This window comes from Typopeltis vanoorti, chromosome 14 (genome assembly GCF_054136105.1).
Source record: "Typopeltis vanoorti isolate ZY-2024b chromosome 14, IOZ_Tvanoo_1.0, whole genome shotgun sequence".
Classification (NCBI taxonomy): Eukaryota; Metazoa; Arthropoda; class Arachnida; order Uropygi; family Thelyphonidae; genus Typopeltis; species Typopeltis vanoorti.
The window spans coordinates 9,536,044-9,552,276 of NC_143562.1; the positions used below are offsets into that span (position 1 = coordinate 9,536,044).

The 16,233-nt window shown below is 37.8% G+C and overlaps 1 protein-coding gene across 3 annotated transcripts in view; it reads left to right on the forward strand.

Moving 5' to 3' along the window:
- Positions 1-1,834: 1,834 nt before the first annotated feature.
- Positions 1,835-16,233, forward strand: part of LOC150099190 (uncharacterized) — a 29,551-nt gene continuing 15,152 nt past the window's right edge. The window contains exon 1 of one of the 3 annotated variants that reach the window (XM_090403940.1): positions 1,835-1,865. The gene's annotated coding sequence lies outside the window, so the exon portion shown is untranslated. Of the gene's footprint in view, positions 1,866-2,207; positions 2,652-16,233 lie in introns of those variants that run through there. The other 2 variants (XM_090403938.1, XM_090403939.1) reach the window with 2 other exon arrangements.

Here is a 16,233-nt window from a genome sequence, read left to right on the forward strand (position 1 = left end):
AACCAAACAAGGAATAGTACACACAGACACGGAAAAGGCAGAAGCCCTCATAGACAACCTGGAGGAGCAGTGCAGCCCATCGTACAAAAGTCTTAACTTTAATTTCATCTACAAAGTTCATCGCCATGTCAGGAAAGCATTAAATCTCACTGATACCTCAGAACCCATCTCCCCCACTACCCCAGGGGAAATAACTAAAATCATAGCACAACTGAACAACAAAAAGGCTCCAGGCCCTGATGGCATCACCAACAGAACACTAAAGTTGCTTCCAAGAAAAGCAATAATACATATTGTTAATATAACAAACGCGATCATCAGATTTCAGCACTTCCCGACAACCTGGAAAACAGCAGATATCATACCTATAAAAAAGGCAGGTAAGAATCCTCAACTTCCAGAAAGCTACAGACCCATTAGCCTCTTATCAAGTCTCGGAAAAGTCACTGAAAAGGTTATACTCACAAGGCTACAAGCAATCACTGACAAGCTCGGAATCATCCCAAACGAGCAATTCGGATTCCGCAGAGAACACTCCACAGCACAACAAATACACCGTCTGGTAGAATACATAGCAGGAGGCTTTAACTGGAATCTCCAGACGGCTGCAGTCTTCATCGACATAGCAAAGGCCTTTGATAAGGTATGGCATCAGGGACTTCTCTACAAACTTATACAATTTAACTTCCCTATAAAACTAGTCAAACTAATTAAAGCATACCTAAGTGACAGACACATGCAAATCCAACTAAATGGAACAGTGTCATCCAAATGCAAGATCCGTGCAGGCGTGCCACAGGGTTCCCTCTTAGCACCTCTACTGTACTCGATCTATACAGCTGATATCCCCCCAAACCCGAGAAATATCATTACAGCATTATATGCAGACGACACCGCGATACTTTCAAGATCTCGCAGCCATCAGCTAGCAATTAGAAGGCTGCAAGGCAGCACAACACACTAGAAACTTGGCTAACAGATTGGAGGATCCAGGTAAACCCCCTGAAAAGTTCTGCTGTGCTGTTCTCCAGAAGAAAAGTCACCAGAAAGGATGACATCCAGCTTCACGGACTCAAGATCCCATGGGTAACAGAAGCAACATATCTTGGTGTGAAACTGGACAGCAAACTGCTATTTAGTAATCACATCAAACTAACAGGAGTGAAGACATCCAGAGTAATTGCACAACTCTACCCCCTGATCAACCGCAAAAGCAAACTAGATGTAAGAAACAAGCTAACTCTGTACAAAACTGTAATTCGCCCAGTTATCACCTACGCCTCTCCAGCATGGAGTCATACCTCAGAAACCAACATACAAAAACTACAAAGAATCCAGAACAAGTGCCTAAGAATGATCCTAGATGCCCCATGGTACATAAGAAACTCCCAGATCCACCGAGAAGTAAACATCCCTTATATCCGCTCGCATCTCCATGACTTAGCTGAGAAATTCTTTTCCAAGGCAACCCTGCACTCAAATCCACTGATCAAACAAGCCAACAACTACAGTGAAGCAATACACTGCAAATACAGAAGACCAAAATCTATTCTTCTACACAGCGAACATCACTAACTTCAGGCCCCAATAGGGCGAGCAGGTAGCTCAATAATACCCCATTCAAAGTATCACTTACACAGATAAAGGGGAAAAAGAAAAGCATTTTTGCTTCACCCATCCAGCCAGTAACGTTATGCGTTATGCCCTGCGTGAAATGCCGCATAGCACTGAACTATTGACTGTGCAGTCAGGTTGTTACCGTTGGCGTACCTGCTGGGAGTGTATACACACTTCCACAAGGGTTGTGTATTAGGGAAGAAGATATAGGCGTGTAGCTCAAGAATATGTGAGGCCACTGGCAGTCGGTTAGATTTTTTGTTTGTTAATGTGCTCATAATTTTACGTAATGTAAAAAAATTAAATTAATAACTACTTACTACTTATTTATAGTTAAGCATAAATATAACTTCACATGAAGCGAATTCACTGTGCACACTTCCCAAATCATTATTTTTGATTTTTGTTTATATTTATTTACTATTTATTGTTCATTGCATTAGTAAGCTTCAAGTTATGTCATTTATAGTGATACCATTCACCATAAATAAAATGAAATTGGTATGACTATACGACGATCACCTACTCTCAGATAGTCGCTACATAAACGAAGTCAGATGACATGGCGTGCGTGCGATGTAGACGTTGATTCCTTGATGTGTTCCTTAAAGACCTGAGAATTGTTCTTGTATACGGGGTGGTGATTGTTCCAAGGAGTAGAGGTATAGGAAATGAAGAAATGAATACCAACATTAAGAGATTTAGCAAAGCTGACAGAATAATTCAAGCTCGCAATTGCAACATTCTACTTGCATCATTCTGGCAGCTGGAATTGCACTACAAAGAACTTTAAGCTGTCAAGAAAAGGTGAACGTTGCAGACTAAGTTGAATGCAATGTACACATTTTTAAACCATCTTCTCGCTATCACTTCACCCACTGAAAATGAGACTAGACCTTCCAAAAGTTATGCATCTAATGAACCATCCTTGGAATACTTTCTTGCTAATCCTGAATGTGAATAGTTTGTTAGGAATCCAACATTTTCTCCAAAAGGATTATCCAATTAATACTTCAGAGCATCAGCTTTCAAGGGTTATTCTTTCTTCTTGTGTCTTCAGCTGATAATTTTACTAATAAGCGCATAGAAGCACTACACATACATTTCATTATTTGTTATAGTACAGTGATTTTTTGTCATATATTGTACAGTGTATTATTTCACTATAAACAAAATTACAAAATTATTTTAAAATATAGCAAAACAATCCTATATGTCTTAGAATTTAGTCATGTTAATTACTAACATATCTTTTTCTTTATATAATTTCTAAGTTGGTCTGGTTGGCCGAGCGGTTAGCATATCCACTCTCCAGCCAAAGCTGCTGGTTCGATTACCGCTGTGGGCATGGATGTTTGTGATTGTCTGTGAAAATGCTAGTGGTGGTGGGCAGTTGATGGTGTAGATGTTGATGATTGTAGTTGAGGTTCGTTGTAGTTGATGGATTGAGTGGCAGAGACACAGAGCTATGGAGTAGGTGCCCTCTCTTGATGAGGCTCTGGACTCCCTGAAGGGATCACATAATAATAATAATGAATTTTGACTTACAAATTCTTGTAACCAAAACCCTGTCATTAGTTGAAAGTTTAACGTGTGGTTATAGTATAAATTAAAAATGCCAAGAAATTATATTCTTGATTTCATCCTTTATCTAAGTGTAAACAAACAAATTGGACCTTCCTATACTACATAGCATTATACAAATCTGTAAGGATATATACATTGCATTGTGGGATACTAAAGCAATTGATGTAAAGTCATTAGCCTCTATATAGAAATAGTCCAGTTGTGAAGTGACTTCATGTGCAAACTTTGTTGCTTAAACTTAGATAAAGTATGAATTCAAGAATATAATTTCTTGGCATCTTTAATTATATTTCCTGTCATTAGTTAAGGACTGTGTGTGTATTATACATCACTGGTGTCCTGTGCCCATTTCGATTGGTTGTGCTGTCATGTGGGTATACAACCTACACTACAAATGTATATATGAAAGTTTTAAGAGTGCATAGTGCATCAGCACCGATCTTACCAATTATATATATGATTTAATCCTTTATCCAAGTGTAAGCAAACAAAGTTTGCTCCTGAAGTATTTCAGGACTAGGTCGAACTCATGGCAAAGGTGGTAGAAGTTCTCATCACTTGCCTTAATATCTCATAATGCAAAGCACATGTCTGCAAGGATGTGTATAATGCTATTCATTAAGGGAAATATGATTTCTCCATTACTTCCACCTTAGTATCACCACCTCTGGATCTGGCTCCCACTGATATGACCTCAATAAAGATCGAAACTAGTCGAAACATGTCCTCAAGGATATGTGCTTTGCATTATGGAATACTAAGGCAAGTCATGAGAACTTATACTACCTTTGCCACAAGTTGCCCTAGTCCTGAAAATACTTCAGGTGCAAACTTTGTTTGCTAACACTTGGTAAAGGATTAAACCAAACATAATTGGTAACATAGCCAAGTGCAAAAACTTCCATCAGCACCCATCTTAATTGGCAAATGCAATTAATTGTAGGATAACTTTGAATACTTCAGTTTGACAATTAATTGTCACCAAATATGCATAGAGTGGCTGACAGTGTTCGTTTTATGATATATTAGAAAACGATAATGAAGATGAATGTTATATTGGGTTGGTTTATTTGAATTACTCAAATGTGTAATTTGGGAGAAGAGAGAAGCAGAAAACAGAACATTTAGTAAATCGTCAATGCTGTTTCCCATTGTGAGTTTGGGCAAAGAAAGTTATAAATCATTCATAAAAAATTATATATGAGAAACTCATCTCATTGGTGTCTTAAGCACTTCAGTTCATTTTTGTGTATGATAAGTATGAACTGAAGTGCTTAGGACACTCAGAAAACCAAAATAGCAACTCATGACAAATTTATTAACATGAATCTGATGCAATGTTTTTGCATCAAAATTTGTTCTTTTAATGAAGCATTGGTATATTGTTTAATTTTAGGATCACTGAAAGCCAGAAAACAATTAGTTTTTATCAGGAATAAATGCAAAACAAAAATATAATATAGGTGATGTTTTTCTTCTTCGTGTAGCTTCCTCAGTGAGAGGGTGAAGCACTATGTCCTTCCAGTTCTCTGTTGGTGGCTTTCCTTTTGGTTTCTGCATAGCCATGTGATCCGGTCCATGATCTTATATCTTCATGCAGTGTCTTTCATTTTTTGCCTTTTGATCCTTTTCCCATAATTTTTCTTTCTAAAAACTGTTAGTATCCTCTGTCCTGCTGACCCTTTCAGTACATGTCCTGGCCATTCTCATCTTTCTCTGGATCATTTCCTGTAATAAAGATCTCTGTGTTCTCATTCTCCGTATGACATCTGTATTTGTCACATGTTCTATCCATGAGATTTTCAGAGCTCTCCTATAACCACATTTCAAAGGCCATTATCTGTTGTCGTACTCTCTTTTGAATACCCAGGTCTCACTTCCATATGTGAAAACTGGCCACAATAATGTTCTTATCATTCTTTTCTTTGTCTCGATACCCACAGAAATTCTGAGCAGATCTTTATTTTTCCAGAAGGCATCTTTAGCTATGACTGTTCTTATTTTTATTTCTTTATCTTGCTTTCCCTCTGCAGTAAAGTAGGTGCCTAAATATTTGTATTCTATTGTATGTTCAATTTTCATATTGTTTATGAATATATCTGGCTAATCCAAATTCTTTACCTTCTTCAATTAGTAGCTGCAGTAATTTGATTAATTTATTTTGGTTTTCTGCTATTAGAATGGTATCAGCATATCTAAGATTTTATAGGTGACGTTAGTGATGCTATTCTGTGCAATTCGTGCACACCCACAAAATAGCATCGGCGATACTATTTTGTGGGTGTACTAGTAGCACTTCCTGAATATATACTCCTGATATATATGTATAAAGAACAGAATAGGAAAGTGACACTTTTAGTTAGGAAAGACAAACAGTAAGAGTAGTGCTAAGCGATTCAGGACAAAAAAAAAAAATATATATATATATATATATATATATATATTCAGCTGTTGCCAATAGAAAATATTATGGGAGAATATATTACCAGTTGATGGTAGACAAGTAACTGCTTCTGAAGATTATGTGAAGGTGAATGGTGAAAGGACATAAGATGATAGCACTTGATGATGTAGTCTTGCATGTTTTAATGGAATGTTCCAGAGAGAAAATACTCAACATGCTAGTTAATTGATTAATTTGCAACTAGGAAAAATCCAGGTGAACCTGTGATCACTTGAAATACTTTTCTCGCAAGAATTCCAGAAAAGTTAGTTTATATTTATTATGATATGATGATTTCTCTTTTAATTGAATATTGTACTTCATATCTCTTTCAACTACATCAACCTTTTCAAAATGCTTGCAGAAGATATTAGGGTTTGTCCTCATGTGAACTGGTAAATACTTATTTAGTACTTTAACACTTTATCTTTAGGAACATACCCTGGAGTGAAAAAATAGGATGATTGTTTTATCTGTTCTACAGGAATTAAGTGAGGTCTGTGTGTGTAGTCTAGGTAATTAAGTTCTTTTTCAATAGTAAAATGAAATTTGTGAATTACAAACATAATAAATTGTCATATTTATTTTGTTTCTTTAGTGCTGATGTTAGTTCAGTTGAATAATTAAACATAAAACCAGAATTGTAAACCTACCTATATTTAATAATAACGTACTGTAGGATTTTGACACTTTTTTTATGTGTTTGTGGGTTGGAGGTTTGACATAATAATGTCATTTTGGTTTAAAAGTAAAAAAAAAAAAAATTATTAGCACCAGACCTCCATAGTCAAGACTCATCACGGGAATCAAACAATGTTATAGAGCCCATCAAACTGTACTTTGAACTCACTCAATGTATTTGCATTCACAGTGTCAGACAAAGTATTTCACAAATCATCTTCCTTCTGTTCCTTCTATTCACAGAGCTCTGCAAACTGCATTCCCTAGATCTGTCTAATATCCCACATCTCAAAGGCCAGTTTTGACCTTGTCAGTCTTCTCTGGACCTTTTCTCCTTAATTTTTTCCTTCTGATCCAAAAGAAAAAATAAGTACATAAAAAATAAAAATCTTTGCATTTGCTCAACCTGATTCCTACTGTTTTTTATAAATTATTATTATTCAGGCCTCCATGGAGTCAAGTCTCAGCAAGAGGTCCCTCCTAGGAAACACAGTCTATTATACCACTCATTGACTGTTTTCGCTCTCACCACTCTATCAGATAATGCATTCCACCGTTCAGCTACCCTTCATGCAAACAAACCGCTCCTCGCCCTTTTGTTCACAGCTTCCTTTCGTAACTTCCAGGGAAATAACATAAAGTACTGTATTTGATGTGAAGAATATATTATAAGAACTGGAATGAATAATGATCAAGGGAAAACATTAGTAAAGCATTTGATTTTAGATTATTTTGATTGATGAAGATGAATAAATCTTCATGAAAACCATATAATTATCGTGGAAGGTCACACATAACAAATACACATGCACTCAATGCAATGTATCAGCTCAAGATGGTACTGTTGCTTTAAGTTTATAGCACTTATTACTGATAGGTATACTTGGGAGTAAATCGCAGCACTTATCTACAAGAATGCATGACATGAAATTCATTTTGACAATATTGTTTATATTTATTATTTTGCATCCACAGTTAGAGATTTGCTTTTGCTTTCATTTAGTCACAGAGAGAGTATACAGATCTTAGGTTTTTCATCTTGTTTCACGCAGTATATAACAAAATATCATTATTACAGGATACTCCAAGGAGTCCTTAATCTTAATCAAGGAATGTCCTAAACATCATGTCAGGAACTATCCAACATCTGCATGGCATGTATCATACTTTACTTTTTAACTCATTCATAGTGATAGCACCCTCAACAGACTGACAACTTATTCCACTGTCTTAATCGTATCGTCCTTTTACTGCCTTTCTTTGACCTACAAATTGTCAACCTGTTTTCCTAAGGTTCATTCCATAAATCTGCTGCCATTTTTGTCACTCGCCTCTGGATCCTCTCCACCTCCTCCTCATCATCACCAAGAAACCCTGGCACCCAGATCTGTGTGCAATAGTCAACATGGGATCTTATCTATGTTCATTAAAGAGAAACAATAACCTGCTTGTCTCTGCTCATCAAAGTAGTCTTCATTAACCAGGTAATCTGATGAGCTGCTTTAGCTACTTTTGCTATGTGCCCCCCCTAAACTTTAACTTCCTATCCCAGAACACACTGAAGTCTCTCACTTTGTCACATTCCTGGAGTACGGTTCCACCAATGTGGTATACAGATGGTAATCTTTTCACCCCAAAATGCATCACCTTACATTTTACCACATTAAAATGATATCCATTCTCCTTTTCCCAGCATAAATGTATTCAAACCATCCTGCAAAATTTTGACATCATCTGTATTAACTATTGCTCTACCCAACTTTGCATCATCAGCAAATAACTGAACAGGTCCTCTGAAATCCTTTCCTGTGTTGTTAATGTACAAATTAAACAGTAGCAGTCAAGAACAGAACCCTGTGGCACACCACTAGTCACAAGCTTTCTTTTGGACTCTGTTTCTGAATAAACAACTTTCATATCTCTCCAACCACCATCCTATCCATCTCACCAACACTTTATCCATCCTGACGTGCTGCAGTTTACTGGTTACAATTCCATTTGGTATCCTGTCAAAGGCCTCTGCAAAGTCCAGCAGTATCACTGTAAACCGATTCCCTTTATCCAAGTCAGCTGTCACTGTATTATGAAACATGAGCAAGTCACTGAGGCATAACCTACCCTTCACAAAACCATGCCCCCCCCCCTTGCATACAGTATTCATTTTCATCTATCCATTCCTGTATTTAGCTCTTGACAAACTTCTCTAATATCATATCAGCATATGTATCAAATTACTGACTGATCAGCATATCAGGAGTTCTTTGATGAGAACTCCTGATATGCTGATCGATCAGTAATTTGATACATCAGTCTTGGAGCTTCCTTTATACAATAGAACTATTTTCCCCTCTTTCCAATCCCTCGTGACTAACCCAGAGCTGAGGCTTAGATTAAACAATATGGTAAAGGGCACTGACAATTCCTTTGTAGCTTGGCATAAAACTTGAATCATGGTAGTGCCTTGTTGACTTTGTTAGTGATGCCGTCGGGACCTGGGGCTTTTTTGAGTATACCATCCAATCCAGCAGCTCTATTCACATTAAGGTTCTGTAATATGCCACTGACCTCAGTTCCCATATAAGGCTTTGGCTCTCTTGTTTGTACAGTGTCCCCACCTGAATGATATGCTCTTGCAAAGTGTTCACTTAATAATTCTACTATTTCAACTGATTCAATTACCCCCCTCCCTCATCATCATTCATTAAAATAATTTTTCCAAGTCTCTGGTTTGGAAAAATGATTCTAGCAGTGCACTGGTATCATCTTTACAATGCTTAGTCTTCAATTCCTGAACCTGAATCTCATCAGCCTTTTGGATTACAATACAGTTCACATTTATAATGTATAACATGTATAATGCTATTCATTATGAGAAGGGTCACTACTCGAACTTTCGACCTTTATTCAAGTCTCATCAGGTGAAGCCAAATCCAAAGGTGATACCAAGGGCCAGGACATATATGGCGCAGAAGATGAAGCATGACGCTTTTTATATTCCCTATTGTTTGTTTCGGGAGCAGTGATGGGAGAGATTTGTGAGCTATTTTAGTTCGCCCTGAGTGGGCAGAGGTGGTTGCACGTCATTGAGTGTTAGGACGGCTTTAAGTCTTTCATGTTTCCAGTGGTCATTACTGTCATAGTTTCCGGCTTGTTGTATTAGTTGATTTGGATGCGTAGATGTCTTCATAAAGAATTTTTCTGCTAGGGAGCGTAGTAGTGGAGAGATGTAGGGGATATTTATGTCCCGGTAGATCTGGGCGTTCCTGATGAACCATGGGGCGTCCAGTATCATTCGCAGGCACTTGTTCTGTAGTCTTTGTAGCTTGAGGATGTTTGTCTTGGAGGTATGGCTCCAGGCTGGGGAGGGGTATATAATTGTGGTACGGATCACTGTCTTGTAGAGTAAAATTTTGTTTCTTATGCTTAGTTTGCTGTGACTGTTGATCAAGGGTACAGCTGGGTGATAACTTTTGAAGCTTTGGTGCATGTGCTCTTAGTGTGGCTGTTGAAGCATAATCGTTTGTTGAGAGGAATTCAGAGGTATTTTGTTTCAGTTTTCCAGGGAATTTTAGAGTTGAACAGGGTGATGTCTCCTTTGTGGGATGCTCGTCTTCTTGTGGAGAGTATCGTTGTGCTTTTCTGGGGGTTTAATTGTTGTCGCCGGTCTGTAAACCATTTTTCTAGATTCAGGATGGTGTCTTGTAGTTTTTTGGTTATGAGATGTGGTTGGCAGGATCTGGCTAGTATAGCCGTGTCATCTGCATAAAGGGCGATGGTGGATGCGAGAGGATTTTGAGGGATGTCTGCCGTATAGATGTTGAACAGGATTGGGGCTAGCAGTGATCCTTGAGGAACTCCAGCGAGGATTTTCTGTTGTGTTGGGACTGTTTCATTTATTTTGACTTGCATCCTCCTGTTTGAGAGGTATGATTTAATCAGGTGTATCATGTTTAGTGGAAGGTTTGCGATGATAAGTTTGTAGAGAAGGCCTTGATGCCAGATCTTATTGAAGGCCTTTGAGATGTCTAGGAAGACGGCTCCAGTGTGCCGATTCCAATTAAATCCTGTGGTGATGTATTCTGCCAGTCTATGGATCTGTTGGGTGGTGCTGTGATTTTGACAGAAGCCAAATTGTCCTTGTGGAATGATATTTAGTTGGTTGACATGATCTTGGAGTTTGAGGATGATTTTCTCTGTTATTTTTCCTAAGTTGGATAGTAGGCTGATGGGATGGTAATTTTCAGGTAGGTGTGGGTCTTTGCCTGGTTTGTGAATGTCAGCTATTTTCCATGACTGGGGGAAGTGCTGCCATTTGAGGGTGGAGTTTATGATGTTTGCCAGATGTGCTGTGGCTTTGCATGGTAGTGCCTTGATGACTTTGTTAGTGATGCCGTCGGGACCTGGGGCTTTTTTGATCTTGAGGTGGTTGATGCTGATTATTTCAGTAGGTGAGGTAGGCATTATAGGGCTTGGATTGTCATTGGGACGATTTACTGTGAACCTGACTTTACGATGGATCTTGTATACGTGGCTGATGTTCAGGTTCTCATATGCAGGACTGCATTGTTTTTCTAGGTTTCTTGCTATGACTTCAGCTTTGTCAGCATCTGTGTATGCAGGGTGCTGTTCTGCTTGGAGGGGGGGGGGATTTGTGCTTGCTCCTGAGGTTGTTTAGGAATTTTCACATGGAATGATCTGCTGTGGAGATGGAGATGAGCTTGTTGTCCCATTGTTGATTCCTGTAGTTCTGGAGAGCTTCTCGGACAGATTTGTTTAGTCTGTTGAAGGCTGTTTTGTCCTGGGGAACACGTGTTGGGGAATCTTTTTCTTTGTCTGTTTTTTTTCCCTTATTAAGTCCATGATTTCTTTTGGGAGACGGTTTTGTTTGTCGGTAATCGTGGATACTGTGGCTGCTGTTATGGCTTTATTGATTTGATTGGTGAGGTTCTTTATTGTCGTGTCTATTTCTTCCTTGGCTTTTATATGGGGAACCGGACCAATGTATTCTGGTAGCACTTTCCTAAGTTTCTCCCAGACAATGGAGGTTTCGGGGGGAGCTGACTGGGCTTTGTTCCCTAAGTTAAGTAGGATTGGGTTGTGATCTGATGATAATTCGTTCAGTGCTTGAATACTGTACTGGTATTTGATGTTGTTTAGGATGGCGATGTTGGGATGTCTGCTGTGGTGGGTTGGTTCGGTGGGTCCTGTTACGACAGCATTGTTTAATCCTGTGTAGCTGAAGAGGATACGGCCATTTTTATTTGTGGTTCTGCTGTTCCAGGAGGGATGTTTGGAGTTAAAGTCCCCAGCGACGATGATGGATTCATTTATGCCCAGTACAGCATCCAAGTCAGAAAATAACAGGATCTTAGCAGGGGAGTTGTAGGTGGCGTAGATTTTAAGTCTTCCAGTTGAGTTTGTGTGGACTTCGACACCGGTGAGTTGGAGGTTGAGTATTCCATTGTGACTGATGCAGTTCCTGATAAATATGGCTGTACCACCACCTCTGTAGTCCAGTCGGTCATTTCTATACAGTGTGTAGCCGCTCAGATTTGGATTGTCTGCAGGTCTTAGATGAGTTTCATTAATTAGGATGATATCAGGGTTGTGTCTGTGAGAGAATTCTTGAAGCTCCAGTGTCTTGTTGTTTAGGCCATTGGCGTTCCATGCGGCGATCTGTAGTGAGTCTGGGAGTAATCTGGTTTTGTTCATTAACAAGCATTGATAAGATGGTTTTAGTTTCTTTTAGAAATCTTTTTGTGGAATTTGGTGAAGGGTTTGACTTACTGAAGTCTTGAAGCATGTTTGCCAATGAGGCTGTGATGACTTTTGTCATGTTTGGAAGAATTTGGTCCTGCTGGATATCTTTTGATGGGCTACTTTGCCGTATGTCCTGCTTCGACGGTGGCTTTCCAGACTGTTGGTATTTTTTATTTTTGAGAGCTGGTGTTTTGTTGTCTTTTGTTGGGTGTCAGGCAACTGGGGAGCCGTCGACTCTGGTGCCTGTGGGCAGGGTTCAGAGATGTTTTCTTTTATTGTTTGTTTTGTTCTTAGGGTAGTGACTGCAGCCTCTGTAGTTTGCTGGGTGGGGACCCTTGCAGTTCGTGCATTTGGCTGTGAGGTCCTTGGTTTTGAGCAGGTTGCAGTGGGGTGGTTTTGTCCACATTTGAGACATTTGTAGTCTACTCTGCAGAAATTCTGCAGAGCAGACTACAAATTTCTGACATCTGTGGCACTGGCCCGACAAGGCTCTTTTCCTTAGTGATACAGTTGTGATTTTCAGACCACAGATCGTTGTTATGTTGTATATGTCCTTGTGTGTATTAACACTATTTTACAGGACAATTAACACTATTTTCCATTAAAATACTCTGGATTACAGATTGTTGTTGGACGTTTATCCACTTGGTTATGCTATAAATTATGGATGCCAATAGTCTTGGTTTAATCCTTTATGCAAGTGTAAGCAAAGAAAGTTTGCGCCTGAAGTGTTTTTCAGAACTGTACAACTCTGGGTAATGATGCTTCTCATAATGCATAGAATTATACATATCTGTAAGGATATCTTTTGCATTATTGGATACAAAGGCAAGTCCTGTGAAGTTATTAGCCAAAATTTTACTTCTTTATTATCCAGAGATTTTTAAAATAGGTTACCCATTTTTCTGAGTCTATTGTTTGTATTTTTGCCTTTTATTTTATTTGTTTGTTCATGTATTTTGTTTATAAGTTTTTGGTTTTCCATTTTATTTTTAGCCATTTTCGTTTAATTTATATTTTTGCCTTCACCTTGTGATAAACTGACTTTAATTCAAAACTTCTGTGTTCTTACATATAGGATTAACTCAACCGTCTTAAAATTTATAATAATTGAATTTTATGAATTGACTCATCATGTAAATTTTTGTATTTATGTCTAAATACTGAGTTCATTATTCTCATATTATTATTCATTTATAAATTACAGGTGTCCCTTGCTTAATGCAGGATTTGATTAACACAGTGAAATTAATTGGGGACAATCCCTTTATATGCGGCAAGAGTTTTAATTAAGGCTCATTTTAAACCTGAGGGCTTTAAAAGGATGTAACAAGAACTCTTTACCTATAATTTGGTGTGACAAATCAGAAGGCTTGGGTTATGCAAAGCCTATTTGAAGATTGGTTTAAGTCTTATTTTAATCCAGCAGTTAAATCTTTTTGAAAGAGAAATAACCTAGCTTTCAAAGCACTTTTGCTTTTAGATAACACACCTGGTCATCCAAATTCTTTTATGATCTGTGTGATAATGTGAAAGTTTTATTTTTTCCACCATATCCTTGCTACAACTCATGGACAGAGGCATCATTGCAACTTTCAAAGCCTATTTTCTTAAAAAGACATTCTGAAAGGCAGTAGAAACAACAACGGGAGAAAATACGATTACACTCCAAGAATTTTAACATTAAACACGCAATTAAAAACATTCATGATTCGTGGGAGCAAGTATCTTCTAGCTGCTTGAGAGTTGTTTGGAAAAACCTTTTGCCACAATGCGCTAATGACTTAGGTGGTTTTCAAAATCCTGAAACAACAGGGTGTGAACAACAGGGGTGGAAGAAATCGTTGCAATTGGTGAAGACCTTGGTTTTTTGATGGTGTTGATGCAGAAGATGTTAAAGAATTATTGGATTCAAATTCAAAAGATTTCAGTGAAAACAATCTTCTTGAAACTGAACAACAACGTGCATATGAAGACAACAAACAAATGAAATTTGAAAATGAGGTTCCAAAGGAGATAACAATCAAAGAACTGGATGTAATATTTTGCAGTTTAGAATTGCTTAGGCAGTAAGTGACGGATATGAATGTAGATGTTAATCGAAGAATGCTTGTTTGTCTAGGTCTAGAGAGTCATTTTGCTTGTTATCAGCATAGAATTTATGCTGAAAAGAAAAAAATTAACTGTTCAAACGACTCTTGATAACTTTTTTTGATAAAAAAAAATTGCAGTAACTAATGTAGGTACAAGCATTTATTAAACATTTACTTTGCATTGATTTTTTATCTTTCCTAAAAGAGTACCATATAAAACAAATTTTTTTAATACAGTAATCGATCATGGATGAATTGTAATTTTTACCATTGATTATTATATTTAATTAACGTAATTTTGATATACATGATAACATAGGGAGATTAATTAATCGCATTAATCAAGGGATACTGTACATTCTATTTGTTATTATATTATGCACTATTATTGGTTTATAATAATTATAATAATGAATTTCATTTATTGTTCAGTGTTATTTTTTACTTATGTTAATCATATGGATCATAATCTAGTATTTTTTCTCCCTTTCATAGTGATTGATCATACTTCACTGACATGAGACATTGAAATTCTACTTCGCATATTTTTTATTGTTGTTATTATTGAATGTTTTCAATGAATTTCCTTTCTTTGTACAAAATAATACAGAGCAATTTTTTCTGCGAGACAAGTCAACTGGTATCTCTGTTTGAACTATAAAACCATATAATAATAATAATAATTATTATTATTATTATTATTATTATAATTATTCAGGCCTCCATGGAGTCTTTTGACTCCATGGAGGCCATGGGGAGGTCCTTCCTAAGAAAAAAAATCTATCAAACTCATCGTGGTAGGTCCCTCCTAGGAAACAGTTTATCATACCACTTCTTAAACTCATTGACCATTCTCACTCTCACCACTCTATCAGGCAATGCATTCCATGCTTCAACCACCCTCCATGCAAAGAAACCACTCCTCGCCCTCTTGCTCACAGTTTCCTTTTGTAACTTCCAGGGATGGCCCCTTTTCATCACTCCTTCCTGCTGTTCAACCAAGTGAAAGAACTCCCAGTGTCAACCCTGTAACCACCTCTCAACAGTTTGAAAGTCTGAATCATATCACCTCTCCTCCTTCTATCCACCAAACTCTGCAGTCCACATTCCCTCAGCCGATCCTCATAACTAACATTGTACAATCCTGAAACCATCTTTGTTATCTGCCTTTTGTACCCTTTCCACAGTTAATTTATCCCCTTCAAATCCTGGGGACCAAATCTGAGAACAATAGTCTAAGTGTGGTCTGATCAGAGTCTTATACAACGGAATGATCTTGACGAAACTTTTATCTCTGCAGGTCAGTGTCCTTATTATTGCAGCAATCCTCTATGTTGCTTTCACCACCTTTGCAATATGCCATCTAAATTTCAGGTTTCTATCAATCATCAACACCAGATCTCTTGTCTCCCCTACTTCCTCAGGTATAGCTCCTCCCATAGAGTATGCAGTGCCCATCGATGTGTCCCAAACCTCAAGACCTTACATTTTGCTGCCTTAAACTGAAACCCCATTCGTTAGCCCATCTGTCTAGCTTATTCAAATCCTCCTGCAGGGCTACCACATCTGTATTATTATATAATAACCCTTCCCAGCTTCGCATCATCTGCAAATAACTGAATATCCCCCTGCAATCCACTGACAATGTCATTGATATAAAGGTTAAACAATATAGGTCCCAATACTGAGCACTGTGGGACCTCACTTGTAACCCTCTGCCTCCTTGAAACTGCAACTCCATACACAACTCTCTGATACCTATCGGACAACCAATCCTGAATCCAGTTGACCAACCTGACATCCAGACCTATGTACTGCAACTTAAATAACAGCTTATCATGTGGCACCCTGTCAGATGCCTTTGCTAAGTCCAAGAAAATGACAGTATATGCCTTTCCCTCATCTACTGCTCTTGTAATTTTATTATAAAAAGCTAACATATTGTTAGCATACAATAATCTTTCAGACCCCTCAAAAAGTTTTTGAAATAATGTGAAATTCAGTGAAATCTTTTGAAATAATGAAGAAACATTTACTTTGAGAAAGCTTTTG